Source organism: Pteropus medius, unplaced genomic scaffold (genome assembly GCF_902729225.1).
Source record: "Pteropus medius unplaced genomic scaffold, Ma_sr-lr_union100, whole genome shotgun sequence".
Taxonomy (NCBI): Eukaryota; Metazoa; Chordata; class Mammalia; order Chiroptera; family Pteropodidae; genus Pteropus; species Pteropus medius.
Genome location: NW_024352787.1, coordinates 225,583 through 238,600, shown reverse-complemented (window position 1 = coordinate 238,600; position 13,018 = coordinate 225,583). Strand labels below are relative to the sequence as shown.

Genomic DNA, 13,018 nt, shown 5'->3' with positions numbered 1-13,018 from the left:
TTATTTCTCCCACACACACTTTCCCAACTTTCCACCAAAGCCTCTAAGAGATGATTATTTGTTCTTATGCAATCTTTTAAGACTGGGGTTCTATGACCAGGCAATGCTAGTTAAGGACCAGCCTGTCTGAGAACGGCTCCTTTTTCTTAAATGCCCATCTGTGATTTCACAGGTCTGTTACACAAGTACCTTTCTAATTTCTGCCCCAAATAAATTTTCTTTTTTTTTTTAAAGAACATAATTCAATAAAATACAGCAGCAACAACAAAGGACCTAATTCTCATCTGCTTGGTTGTGTGATCTGTGCTTTGCTTGATTCATCTGAGTTTTGAGAGATGCGAGCGACTAGATCGTTCATACATAATGCCTAGAACAGTGCCTTAAACCAAAGTGAAAAAGAGATCATCGATATTTGTTCAATGAATCGAATCTGGCTGTATACGTTTAACTATGAAGTCAGTTGTGTTTAAAATATAATCTTCACAAACCAGGCAAAATTACTTCCCCGCTACGTGTTCTGTTCATTGTCTCATGGTTAAAAATAAATGCAACCTCCAGAGAAAAATATGACATCAGTCCAGTTGCCTTCCCCATTCCCAGCCTCCTCCTCATGCTTTTCCCTACGTCAGTGTTGATCTCTTCCCCTGTGTTCAAAGCATCTTGCCTCTAATCCTGACTTCTCTGCTCTGTACTTCATCAGGGTGGACAGGCCCTTGGACATTGATGCTGGGCCTGGCCACTCTGCCTCCTACTGCTGAGTCAGGGAAACGTGGATGTGGCTGTGGCTCTGATGCCCATCCGGGGAGCTGATTGAAGGGCCTATTCTCCCATGTCGCACAGTCTCAAAGGTGCTAGGGCCTCTCCCTACAAATGCATTTCTTTTTGTCCTACCCAAGCAAAGGGCTCATCCCCTAAGCTGAATCCTTTCTCTCCCTCCAGTCCAAGATCAATTTTTAGCACCTTGGCATTTAAAAATCAAATTGAGTTAGTGATTCATAAAAGCGTGGTACCTTAACTTCCTTTTTCTTTAGTTTCTGAATGACCTCATGCCTATATTATTTCTACTTCTGGATGTTAATGTTTAAACAAAGTATGTCACACTTTCTTTTTGTTTTCATACTTGCATGCAGACTGTTGCTGTACATGGAAAGTACTGTTTAATTCCGATATAAATCCAGCCAAGAGTTCTGAGCTGAGCATCCTAAGAATGTCAGGGGAATATCTGAGCAACGCTGGCAAGTCATAAATGGGTAACCACAATTGATGCTTGATATCAAAACTGGTGAGCCCAGTAATACAACACAGCCTTTAGGTGAACTAGTCTAACAAACCTAAAAGCCTCCTGTTTGTAAATAACAAGCCATACTCTATTCCAACTTTATCTCCATAACTTCCTCTGACTTATGGTTTCCTTAAGGAATAGTTAAAGAAAATTAGTATTTTCCTTGTGATACATTATACTAACATGACCATTCCAACCTAAAAATAAAAAGCTGTTTGTAAAATTATTTTATGCTTTAGAATTATCTGAAAAGTTAGTTAAAAGAAGATAGCAACTACAACAAAAAGTAATACAAATTTTAACTGGTAGAGAAAAGATAAAAAAACTTGAGTTGTCTTGTCACAGTATCCTAGCTTAAAGACTTCCTCTAGGAATTCACCCAAAAGCAATAACGAACACACACAAATGCAAATCCAGCCCTGAGGAAACATGTGAGAACACATCTGCAGCTCTGCACCACAAAATGTGACCAGCTGACAAACTGTAGTGAAGGTCAGACAGAGGAGAAGGAAAATGCTTGAAGAGGCTGCCCAAGCCTGCAGAGCCGCACTCTCAAACAAGCAGAATATCCTTAGCAACAAATCCAGCGATAGCTTTCTGGGTACAAAGGAGACCAGATGTGCAGGTTAGCACTAAGAACTTCCCTGGATGCAGTGAGGTGGGAAATCCCACGAAGTACTAAAAGTGGACTTGAATGAGAAACCACATAGCCAAGTCACATTTGTGGGAAAGTCCATTGCTGAGGCAAGGTGAAAAAGACACAGCACTGGCAACACTACCAGTCTCAGCAAGCAAAGAAAAACGTTGAAAGGATTACACACACACACACACACACACACACACCCTGCCACCCACCCCAGGTCACAAGAATTCCAATTAGCATGGGATGTGGTCTATCTCCTCGCTCACTCGAAGCTCCTTCAAACACCTACTTCATAAGGAACTCACCTAATAACAAAAAAAGGGAGCTTTACAAAAATGCTGCAAGAAGAAAAATGAAAATGAATGACAGATGAAAAACACTCACCAAAGAAATGTTTCATGCAAAGGATCAAAATTTTGCCCAAACATACTGTCATAAATTAACAAAGTAATGAAATAATCGATTCTATAAACAAAAACAAAAGAGGATTTACAAGAGTTCAGGGAAGCTCCGGGAAAACATGAGAAGGAAATACAGTATGAGGGCTGACCTCATGCTATGGAATGAACATTTGTGTCCCCTCCAAATCTGTATGTTGAAACTTAGACCCCAATGTGATGGTATGAGGAGGTGAGGTCTTTGGAAAGTAATTAGATGGTGACACTGGAGTCCTCGTGAATAGGATCTGTGCCCTTATAAAAGAGACCTCAGAGAATTCTCTTGTCCCTTTCACAATGTGAGGACACATTGCAAAGACAGCCATCTTTCTAGACATCGAATCCACTGGCCCCTCATCTCAGATTTCCTGGCTACCAGAACTGTGAGAAATAAATTTCTCTTGTTTATAATTTCTCTTGTTTATGGTACTTTATTATAGCAGCCCAAACAGACTAAAACAATCACTGAAATGGAAGCAGCTAAAAGGAAATATGCACTGGTGAAAATATGAGGGTCCCGAGCGGAAAGATTGAAAAGTAAGCAAAAGATTTAAAACGGAAAAATTATAATTATGGAAAGACAAACAGAAGAGATCCAACACACTCACAACTGGTGTTCTTGAAGAAAAAAAATTAAATAATGGAACAGGAAACATATTTTAAAGTATGATTCTGGATAATATTCCAGAAATAAAAGACAATTCTCCCTGATAAATGAACATATCATATCCCAGAAATAACATAAAATGATGAACATCAACATATTTCTTGTGTCATCGCTGATCTTCAAAAATTAAGGAATCATCTGGGCATTTAGGCAAAAAGTTCAAAAAAAAAATATGAGGGGATAAAAGTTCAGACTTGTCCACAGCTACATTCAATGCTTAAATGCCCAAAATGTCCTCAAAGAAATAAAAGAGGAATCAAAACTTTAAACCCAGCCGAATTTTTATTCAAATAGCCAAATATTTTAAATAGTCAAGAACTCAGAAAAATGTTACCCAAGCTCTTCCAGTGGATAAACTTAAGAAAAACAAGAGGCAAAAGTGGGAAACAATGAAAAACAATTATTGGTAAACTTTAAATACATTTTTACTGTAAGAGGAAAACTAAAATAATTATAATAGCTACAGAATGTAACTCCTGACAATGTATAAATAACAGAACTAAAAATCTGGCAGGGAAAGGAGGTGAGAGGCACTGTAAGTTAATTGTTAGCACCTTTTAAAACTGATAGTAAAGAGAATTTAAATCTCCAAAGATATACAAATGGTTAATGAGCACATGAAAAGATGTTCAACATCTTTAGTCATCAGGAAATGCAAAGCACATCCACGATGAGATAATATTTCACACCTCCTAAAATGAACAGTAACAAGTGTTACAGAGAATGTGAAAAGGCTGGAATTCTCATACACTGCTGGTGGCTGGTGGGAACATAAAATGGTAGACACTTTGGTAAACATACTGGTGGTAATATCTTCAAAATTTTAGCATAAATTTAGCATACAACCCAGCAACTGGGTTCTCCTAATGACTCAGTGATTCTATTCCTAGGTATCGCCCCTAAGACAGATGAAAACTATGCCCACGTGAAGACTTGTATTTATGCAGACGTTCATAGCTAAAAATAGTCAACAAGTGGAAATAATCCGAATGTTCATCAAATGATGAATGGATAACCAAATGTGGTATATCCATATTCATCAACAAAAAGAAATGAAAAGCCCAATCACGTGACAACATGGAGGCATCTCAAAAACATTTTGCTAAGTGAAAGCAACCAGATGTGGAAGACTACACAGCATATGATCCTACTTGTATGAAATATCCAGAAAAGTCAAACCCATAGACAGAAAATGGCCGCCTGGGGCTAGGGACAGGACCTGGGAGTGACAGCGAAGGGCCCAGAGATGGAGACCTTTTGGAGGATGATAGGAATGTTCTGAAAGTAGGTTACGGCAATGATCACACAACTCTAAGTTTACTAAAAACTTTATACACTTAAACAGGTCAAAGTTAAATATCATACTCAATAAATTGACACACACACACACACACATACACACACACACACACACAGATATTCTTATGAACACACACACAGAACCTCTCTGGAAGGACGAAGAGGTAACTGGTAGGAGAGCTGGCTCGGCTGAGGCAACCAGCCCAAACTCAGGAGTGAGACGGACTTAAGACTTGCCTTTCACTGTTTACTTTTTTGGACCTTTTAAATTTTGTACCATGTGTGTGTGTGTGTGTGTGATAATCAATATTCATGTCAGCTAATGTCAATCATTCAATATCTTACCTTATTCAGAAGTAATTAAAAGATTTTATAAATTTCATCTACTAAGACAACATAATCCTGCTGGCTATTCAGCCCCATTTAGAACATGAAATCTAATGAATGCAATCACAGTAAAGGGTGACAATTATGAAAACAAGCTGACAAAGAGGAACTTTTCACAAGAGCTTTTTCTTTCAATTTTAAATATAAGCCACTTATAAATACTAAGTTAAGAAAAACTCAAAGAAGGTGGTTATTCACAGGAAAAGGCAAAAGATTGTGCATTTGCCATTTTGTGGGGACAAAAATCAGCTATGTCAGACATCCAGGAGCGCAAAGGGCAAAGGGTGTGTTCTCTTCACCAGCTCTAATTCATTTGGCTCTTCCTTTAGGAGCCAGACACTGCCAGGTGACAAAGCCACCTTGTGTTCCTGTCTCCCAGGGAGCCACAGGCCAGGAGGTGGCCCCTGGGGACAGGGAGGGAGGAGGTACCAACCCCCTCCATCACCCTCCCCTCACCCCCCCCGCCGCCGCCCAAGGCTGGCAGCCCCACAGTATCTCAAGAGAACAACCGGCCAAGTTTGGCTTTTCACAGGGACTTAGATAAGGGGTTCTGAGAAAGTTCAAAACAGCTATCTGTGCAGATAGATTTGCTTATTTCAGAAAAGTCTGAGAGCAAAAGAACTAACTGCAGATCAGCTGTTTTACATCAACCAGACACTTCAAAAAGGCCAGAGATTGTTCGGCCTGTTTGATCATTTGGGAGAAGACCAGGATACTGTCTACAAAGAGGGGTGCCCCATTTCACCTGCAAAGTAAGGAAAAGAGAACGAAACTGCAGAGAAGCTATATAAAGATGATTTTCTTCAGTCTTTCCTGTCTATCCTTAGTGAAAAAACAAAAAAAAAAAAGAAAAAAAATTAAATAGGCTATCTTAAATACCCCTAACAAATCTCTGGAAAGTACTTCAAGGAAAACTGAGAGCAGAGGAGAACTTTTCTCTTTTCATAGAAGTTATTTCGAAAGTCTACTTTGAACCATACCCTATTCTACTCAAAAACCTGAGTCCAATCAATACCAAGTTAAATGTGAAAATTCCCAGCTAGACATTTCAACCATTTGCCCTGGTTTCTCAACTTGTAAATAAACTGTTTCTAATCCAACTGGACTCTGCTATTCAATCCACCTGCATTTTCCTGGTGCCGTGATGTTGCTGTTCTGTTTCTCCCTCCTAAATGGCCATCTTCTCTACCTGGCATCTCCTCCAGAAAGCCTTCCTGACCTACTCTTTCAGGAAAAAACTTTATTTTCCCTGGGTTTTGCTTAATTCTGACTTGGAATTCACTTGCTTCCCAGGCCTTTCTCCTCTTTTCCTGCAATGTCAACCAGATGGCAAGTCCAGAGGCGCCAGAAAGGGTCTGGCTGCCTTACCTGGAAATGTGACGAGAAGTGCTCTTCTCGTGTTAGTGCAAGAGACCGCCCTAGGCTGGGACTCAGGTACTTTGAGAACTTCAGGCAGTCATGTATCCATTCTAGCCGGCATGTTCCCCGCCTGGGAAATGGAGAGAAAGCCGACCACCTCTGGCAGGGCTTCTTAAAATGTGGTCACAACTCTGTGGCATCAGCATCACCTGGGAGCTTATTAGAAATGCAAATTTTTGTCTCTGCAGGTGCACTGAATCAAAGGCTGGGTGGGCCTAGCATCTAGGCTGCAACAAGCCTTCCAAGAAGATCTGATGCAGCTCCAACCTGATAACCCTCCCCGGGCCCCAGTGAGGATTAGGTAGCATAGGTAAATCCACCTGACACACATTGAGCACTTACTTGATTAGATAACTTCATCAAGAAAACATCTCTCTTCAACGGTTCACACATGCACCAAACATAGTGAGTGCCTGATTTTGTCAACAGCTCTTGGCAAGAAAAAGCAGCATTTTTTCCTATCAAATTTTAATCTATACTCCAATCTTATTCTAAAAACTTTTTAAATTGTTAAAAATACACAAAGACAATTTAAGAATACTTTTGTTTCCATTTTCACTGATTTATAGGGCATATTTCTTCTATTAAATAGATAAAAATGTGTAGAATCAAGTAAAAGGTACTAGAAAGAGAAGATTCTTTTAGCCCAGTAGAAAAATCAGAAAACCAGAAAGAATTCTCCAATCATTCACATTTTATTGATGTCAATTTCGTGATGATTCTGGAAGTACGAAATTAAACTTTAGCTCACCCCTCCATTCTACCTCTAAGTAAAAGGCCAGGGTAAACAAAATGTAAGGAGATAGGTGGTCTTCTTGAAGCAAGAAACCAGCTTGCAGCCTCTCACAATTCCCCCTTTACAGTGCCGCTGCAGTGTAATCAGGGGCTGCGTTTCCTAGGCTACAGTCAAGCTCATTCTACTTCACATAACATCGTTTCCATCCATTCACTAAAAAAAATCCTCTCTCTTTGTCTTCAGTTGACATTGATCAGCCTCTCCAAATATTTGTGGAAAGCACCTAACTCTTGCCTCACCCATAATAAGGATGCAGTGTATTACTGATTTGCTTACTAAACGTCTTTGAAAATAACAGACTGCTTAAAGTATACTACCATTCAAGTGTCACAATAATTGAGGTCATCATCATTAACAAGCATTAGGAGGACCTATTATGTTTCAGCAACTACACTTAACACTACATAGGACACAAAGCAATAACATGGCACCGTTTGGTTTGTCTTTATGCGATATATAATCTATCAGAGAAGAGAACAGGTAGTTAAAGATAATGTTGAAGGCAACTTATTTACTCCCAACACAGGTATACTATGTGAACTTTAAAAGCTACAGAAACGGAGGATGCTACTTCACTGAGAAGTGGGAAGTCATCTGGTCCTTGGGAAAAGGCTAACAATTTTTAAATAGCCCTGAGGGCAAATGCAACAGTGTGGATAAAATACACATTCTTGCTGAAGTTCCTTCTTGCAATAATAAGGAAATGTCTGCCATGTGCCAGGGGTTGTGTCACTGATGGATAAGGACTAACAGAGGCAAGAAATTAGTGAAAAGAATATGAGGAAGGAAGGTAGGTGAGAGGCAGATTTTGGTCGGCCTGGAATAACAGGCCAAGGAGTAGGAGGTTCATCTGATGGATCGGAATGAGCCGCTGTGGCTTTTAAGACGAGGTGAAACCCTGCAGTTTTCAGAAAAAATTTGACAGTGAGGTATTGGCTGGGTTACGACACTGGTGAGTTAGGAAATATCTGTAATATCCCATGCAAGAAAGGAAGGTGGTGACAATAAGGATGGAGGGAAAGGAGGAGTAATTTGGGAATACCGTGACATTAAGAATCTTTACAAAATAATGACATACTAGTAAGTGGGGGCGGGGAACAAACCCAGAATTTAGATTTAAGACAGAACAAGGAAGTGCTGCGAGGTCCAAGCTGTAGCTGAGTGAAGGCCGCTGAGGGGCACGGAGACTATCCAGCAACACCGTAAAGGTCACTGCCTCCATTTCTTCAACACTCACCATTCCTCAGTGTCTTGCTACCACCTGTCAAATGCTTCCTCCAAAGTATGACATTGGTAAGCTGAGCACAGGGGCCTGAGGTTCAGGAAAGGGACTTCATAAGTCATCCACGCGAGAGTGAAATGACACTGTGACAGTGGGTGACATCTTGAAGAAGCTGGAAAGAGTACAAAAAGAACCAAAATAGTAGCCTGGAATGCATGCCAACATTGATGAGCGGGAAGAGGAAGAAGAATCAGCGAAGGAATCACAGAGTCTCAGAGTTGCAGGGACTTCGGAGAATGTCTATGACAACCTTCTCCCTGATGGATGAATCCCATATTTATAAAAGACTGAGCCTGAAAATCCATTCTAAAATCATAGCATAAAGTCTAAAAAGCAGGATTATCAACAACCAGAGGCTGAACCACAATGCTGTTGGGGCAACAAAGAGAATGAGAATTAGAAAAGTTCATTCACTAAATCTGGTATGATCAGGTAGTCACTGGTATGAAGAGAGTGTCAGCTGAGAAATGGAAGCAGAGGCTAGGCTGATTATTAGTAATGCTGATAGCAAATCATCTGCACTAATATTTTTTTAACAGACTTGTTTTTTTAGAGCAGTTTTATGTTTCCAAGAAAATACAGGAAGTTCCTAAATACCCTCTCTCTCCCCGCATACAGCTTTTCCTATTATTAACATCTGGCATCAGTATGGTACATTTGTTACAACTGATCGACCAACAGTGACACATTATCATTAACTCAAGTCCACAATTTACATTAGGGTAAACATCACTCTTTGTATTGTACAGTTCTGTGGGGTTTGACAAATGCCAAATGTCGGGCATCTGCCATTATAATATACAAAATAATTTCACTGCCCTAAAAATCTCCTGTTTTCCATCTATTCGTCCCTGCTCCCCTACCCCATTCTGTCCCTTGATAACCACTGATCTTTATTCTGTCTATATAGTTCTGCCTTTTCCAAAAGGTCATATGGTTGAAATCATACAATATGTAGCCTTTTCAAACTGGCTTCTTTCACTAAGCAATATGCACTTAAGATTCCTCCATGTTTTTTCCTGGTTTGACAGCTTTTTTATCGCTGAATAATATTCCATTGTCTGGACGTACCTCAGTTTTGTTATCCATTCACCTAGTGAAGCACCACCATGGTTGCTTTCAGTTTGGGGCTACTCTGAAATGCTTCTCAGTTACAGAAATGGGAGAGTGGAGAGTATAGATGTTCCCTCCAAAGGCAGTAGCTTAGTCTGAGGCTAGAAATGAGAGGCAAGCCCACAGGCTTAGTGAACAGAAACTGGGCAACCAATTTCCGGCTCAGTCAAGCGCATATCTTGGCAGGTAATTCAGCATATCTCATAGCCTATAAGATAACTCTGCTCCTTTACTTCATGAGAAAAATGACAGGACTTAAATAACTAAAAGTGTTTCTGGAATCTAAAAGGCATTAGGTATTTTCCTTAATAAACTACAAAGCATTATTAAATTCTTTTTCAAAATACGTCAGGATGTTCCCAACAGCCTCATTATTAAATAAGGAAGTCTTCAGTAAAAAGTTATCCCACATTCTATCATTCTTTGCTGAAGTTTCAAACGCTCTGGAAATGATGCTTAAGAAATAAATGCTTTAAACGTGTCCTGCATCCTGTATAACATTCTACTGACATATATCCTGGAGTGAGTAATGGCACTATTTCATACAACTTTAAGAAAAAAGAAAGCATTTGCTAAAGCTTACCAAATCCAATGAATCATAAATGACAAGGCTTCCCTTCAGGGTGGGAAAAGAAAGGCAATTTCTATTAAATCATTAAAGAATAGACTATTAAAGTCTCTCACAGCTTCAAAATTGTTCAAGAAATAAACTAGGTAGTATTATCACAGACCAAATGATACAATAAAATACACCAGAAGAGTAAAAGGTATCACATCCTGGAATATTTCCCCTAGAAGTAATTATTAATTAAAACAGTGAATAGTTGAGGGGAAAAAAAGTACATAACAAAAACGTCAAACTCCTTGTGAAGAACTTTAAATGTCAATCTGGTTAATAAATAAGGTATTTAATTAAACGATGTTGTCCATTAAAAAAATTAACAATTATGAATAGCACAGGTTTGCTGTGGATTGCTGAAAGGGAAGAAAAAAGACTTAGATGCTATCGATTGTCCACCAGGTTCTAATCCTAATTTTTTTTTTTTACATTTCTGAGTGTACTGTAAAATTAACTTAACCTTTCCTGGATTTTAGGCTTCTCATGCATAGAATGTGGAAAAATATAACTTATTATTTTAATTTAATCAACACTTATATAGTACTTTCTACAGCAGAGCAGGCCCTACAAGCTTTAGAAACACTGACTTATTTAAACCTCATAATCACCATTAAGTAGATGCTTTTATTGACCACTTTTACAGATGAGGAAACTGGGGCAAAGCGTTTAGTCAACTTTCCCACGGTCAGCCAGCTGGTAAAGTGGAAGATGCACGACCAGATCGTAGACAGGATGGTCTTTACTACCATGCCAGGGGCCCTCCTGGCTCTCTAGATAATCTCTAAAATTGTCACCCTCTCTAGTATTCAGTGACCTTATGACTCATTCATTTTAGATAAAATCACAGTCTCCACCAAACCTCTCACCTTTTCTAGCACAGAGATGCCAATCAAGGTACTGTAATAATCACCCGTTTAAGCTACTGAGGACACCAATGGGAGAAATCCATCAAATAAACAAAACGCTTACTGATTATTACCAGACATATAAAGAGAATGGTATACTGTCTTTTCATGGTCCTAAATTATGAATTTTTTAAATGTCTTAAAACCTTTCTTCTGTGAGAAAGAATTTTTCACATCTATTCATTCATGCAGTGGATCAGAGCATTCACGGAAAACCAGAAAAAGAAAGGCCTTCTGATGTCCATTTCCTGTGCCTTCTTGCCTCATGCAATCAGTAAGGCCCTACGACAAGGCTCCAGAAGCCCTTAATGAAGTCTGGGTTCTTAGAACTAAAGATACCCAGTGTACAAAGGCACTCTCTTAAAAGCAGTTAAAACTGCAGAGCTTCATGGGAGACTGAGACACACACAGTAGACACAACCGAGCAAAGTCAAATAAAGCCTCAGGGTAAAATAAAGGTAACCCTTCTTCTCCCAAAGCAAACACTCAAGTTCCCATGGAATAAACTGCTTGATCAAAACATAGACAAACCAGATACAGAACTCATCCACAGCCGTAAGCCACAAAAGAGAAAAGCTGACAGTGAAGTGAGGTTGAGGAATAAGTTCCAGATCACTCTCCGGCTCAAAGGACAAGTCATGTGTGAAATGAGACGTCAAAGTACAAGTCTTCCATTTCTGTGACTGTTGAGAAATACAAATGATTGTGATTCAAATCATTTCATTAATAACAGGTACTGCTGATTAAGCATTTATTTGCATTATTTCATTTACTACTCACAATTCCACACAACCACCATATGGGATCGGCACCTAGAGAACAAAGTCTGACTGGGAGAATCTGTGGAAAACTAGAGTGCCAACAAGGGGAAAGGGAACCCCAAGAAAGCTCTCAGCTGAAGGCCACGTCCTGTTCTGATCCTTCCCAATGGGGTCTCCCGCCCTCATCCACAGCACAACCTAAAAGTGGTGCTACCAGCTCTGTTTCCCAGATGGAGTGTCTGAGGCTCACACACGTAGCAGCCAAAATCTAGAAGGCACCAAAATTCTATTATCTACCCAAACAAGCCATTAATTAAGGAAATACTAACCTACCCAGTACAATAAATAAGGGCAGAAACAACAAATTCTAGGCAGCAAGAAATGGCAAATAAGAAACATACATTTTCTTGCAGTATACTTTTCAAATAATAAAAATTTTGCTGGATCATAAAAATTCACTTATAACAGAAGTTCTGTGTATATGGTCTACATTCTCAGATGCACAAAATTTGAAATGAAGAACAAAGCAAAGCTTGACCAATCATTTATAAGCTCAAATACTCTGTGTTATGGTACTGGTGGAAGAAAAACGTTGTTTAAAGTCACTAAGAATATTCTTAACATTGAAAATGTAAATATAAGTATATGGTGACCTACCAAAGTCCCACGGGGAAAAAAATGTATTATCCTCTACACTAATATAAGCAAAAAGAATGAACAAAGTTGTTATCTAAAGAATTTTGAAACTGACAAGAGGATACAAAAACACACTAAGAATAAGTAAAAATTAAACAACAAAAAAGTATTATCGCATGTTACAGAAAACATAAAAAGACCAAAAAAAAGAAAACTAAGAAAATAATTATGGAATTTTCCTTTCCCCCAAGTTTATATAAATAAATAAGCCTGGGAAAATTTTCCAAACTTTCAAAAGATAAACAACCTTTTCTTTAAAAAGAAAGTTATATTCTCAAACTCATTCTACTTGAGCCCAAGCAAAATAATATTTTAAAAGAAAGTTATACTAAAAAATTCTTAATAAAGTTCTACTAAAAGTAACAAAAAAAAAAATACAAAAAGAATACCTACTATGACTAAGTAAAAGTTAAACTGGGAATTCTGAGATAGAATAACCCATGGTAAACTATCCACTTAATCCATGATAACCAGAAATGATAGTATGAATCATAAAGTAACTACTAGATATCAAAAAAGGCATTCAAAAATTGAATTTTTGAATTCCTTTTTATTAATACTCTTTATTTACATGAGTACTGAATAGTAACTGGTAGTAGATACACCAAAATAGGTTTTCTTTGGGAGGTGAGATTATAAATAATTTTTATTTTTCTTCTTTGGAGAAGGTTGAAATGGAAACCCACCTAAAGCCAGTAAGGAGAGTCTGGCC

General features: G+C 38.6%; 1 protein-coding gene across 3 annotated transcripts in view; it reads right to left on the bottom strand.

Annotated features, from left to right (window-relative positions):
* Positions 1-13,018, bottom strand: part of FARP1 (FERM, ARH/RhoGEF and pleckstrin domain protein 1) — a 268,128-nt gene that overhangs the window by 216,541 nt on the left and 38,569 nt on the right. The window contains exon 1 of one of the 3 annotated variants that reach the window (XM_039849166.1): positions 8,168-8,306. The exons of the other annotated variants lie outside the window; for them this stretch is intronic. The gene's annotated coding sequence lies outside the window, so the exon portion shown is untranslated. Of the gene's footprint in view, positions 1-8,167; positions 8,307-13,018 lie in introns of those variants that run through there. 3 annotated transcript variants of the gene reach the window in all.